Here is a 2280-nt window from a genome sequence, read left to right as displayed (position 1 = left end):
GTTTGCTCCGTGTGCGGGCGCGGGGCCGGCCCCGGCCTTCCCACCTGGGCCAGGATGCGATGGGTATGTCGGCATCCAGGCCTGGCCCTTCAGCAGCTGAGTTCTTCCAGTGGTTTTCCAGAAGACAGGCTGAATGCCTGTCTTGCGGAGTTTCTCTCTCAGGAGCCCCCACGCTCAGGGCGGAGCGGAGCCTGACTTCTCGGGGGCTCGGGAAACGGAAGAGTTGACGACTTCCCTGAAGAAAGGGATCCGGGCCTTTAAAAAGTTTGGGCAGAACTAGGAGGACGCTTAGGCAGGGAGAGACCGGGATCATGATTCTTGGGCCCCCGGGGGTGGGGATGTGGCGTTTGGAGGAGAGTGTGACCTGGAAGAGGCGAGCAGTTGCCAAGTCACCCACCAGGGCTGACAGAATCAGCCCCTCGCCTTGGTTTCCTTGAGCCAAAGGGTAGAGGCTTCTGGCGGCCTGTTGTGGGATAGCTGTGGGCATTCTCTGCATCAGATAAGTTCCGGGTGTGTTGTCAGGATGCCCCATGGGCTGCGTCTGCTGCACGGAGTGTATCCAGTAGGGAAGGGCGTTTGAAAACCACTAAGGAGTTATTGGTGCGTCTGGTGAAGGAAGAAAACTGTCTTGAAACCACGTCAGGGCAGAGCGAAATTACGCTGGGATGAGTTAAAGCAATTTCACTAGGTTCTCTGGACACTTTGTGACAGCTCTTAAAGTAGAAACTAAGTCTCCATTTGTGTGTCAGTTTGGAGCAACAGTTCTCAAAGTATCAGCATCTACAGCCTTTTTCTGACTCCCTGAGGTGCATTTTGAAGCATTTATTTATTCTGGGAGCATTTTTTAAAAATGTCCACCGTGTGTTGGCTGTGGACAGAATTTACACCTTCTTATGCTCCTCACAGAGTCAGTCTCTGGGGTGGGTGATTTTAGTGCTCACAGAAGTTTAAGACTCGATCACCTGGGGAAGGACTTGCTAAACTGCAGTCAACACACCAATCCATCCTGCTGCCTGTTTTTATTCAATCCATGAATTTTTGTTTGTTTGTTTGTTTTTGGTGGAGGGAGGTTTTTGCTATAGGGTGCATGTGCTTGCCAGAGAGACAGAGAGAGAGAAAGTGAGAAATCCTCCCCCAGGGGGTATGCCCACTCCGCAATCCCTTCTCCTCTATTCTTCTCTGGGGATCTTGGGCATGCATGCAAACACACCCACCTGGAGTGAGTTTAAGCCACCAGGGCTGGGACTTGAACCACCGTCGACTACATGGGAGTCCAGCGACATAGCCATTACACTAACTGCTTGTCCCAGTTTTTGCACTTTTAAACAGCTTGGAAATATTAAATGAAGAATAATATTTCATAACAAATTAGCATTTCAAATTTCATCATCAATAAAGTTTTATTGGAACATAGTGTTGCTCATTTATTTACATGTTGTTTATGGCTACTTTCTGGCTACAACAGAGCTGAATAGTTGTGGCAGACTGCATGGCCACCAAGCCTAAAATAGTTGCTGTCTGCCCTTTTTTTTTTGGAGAGGTTTTTGCTATAGGGCGTATGCGTTTGCCAGAAAGACAGACAGAGACAGAGAGGCAGAAAGTGAGAAATCACCCCTGGGGGCATGGCCACACTACAATCCCTTCGCCTCCATTCTCCTCTCAGGATTTTGGGCACTCATGCACATGCGCCCAGCCTGAGTTTAAGCCACTGGATCTGGGTCTTGAACCACGGTCAGCTACATGGGAGTCCAGCGTGTAGTCCAGCAACGTAGCCATTACACCATCTGCTGGTCCCACTATCTGCCCTTTTTTAAAAAAGAATTATTTATTTAACTTTATTTAGCATTATTATTTTTAAGTATGCTACAGGGCTCATACATTCAAGAGAAAAAGAGAGAGAGAGGGAGAAAATGAGAAAGCAAGAACGAGAAAGCAAGCCACCAGGTCCACGACTTGGACTGCAGTTGGCCATGTGGGAGTCACACCTCAACCACCACACCACCACCACCTGCTGACCCCACTATCTGGCTCTTTACAGGAAATGCTTGCCAACCCCTCGCTTAGGGAGAGGAAAAAACATAGAAATGCATTCGTGTGTAAAAATCATGTTTAGAAATTAATAGACAAAATGGGTTTGTATATTTTATATGGAAAAAAAAAAGCAGAGGGACTAGTGGATTATATTCCGGATTATTTTTATACTTTACCTATCATTTTCACAGAGATTATAAGCTTGTGCCCTTGATCATACTAACTGTATGTTTCTTTTCATATAGACTA

Source organism: Tupaia chinensis, unplaced genomic scaffold (assembly GCF_000334495.1).
Source record: "Tupaia chinensis unplaced genomic scaffold, TupChi_1.0 Scaffold000279_1, whole genome shotgun sequence".
Classification (NCBI taxonomy): Eukaryota; Metazoa; Chordata; class Mammalia; order Scandentia; family Tupaiidae; genus Tupaia; species Tupaia belangeri.
Note: the sequence above shows the minus strand (reverse complement) of the source record.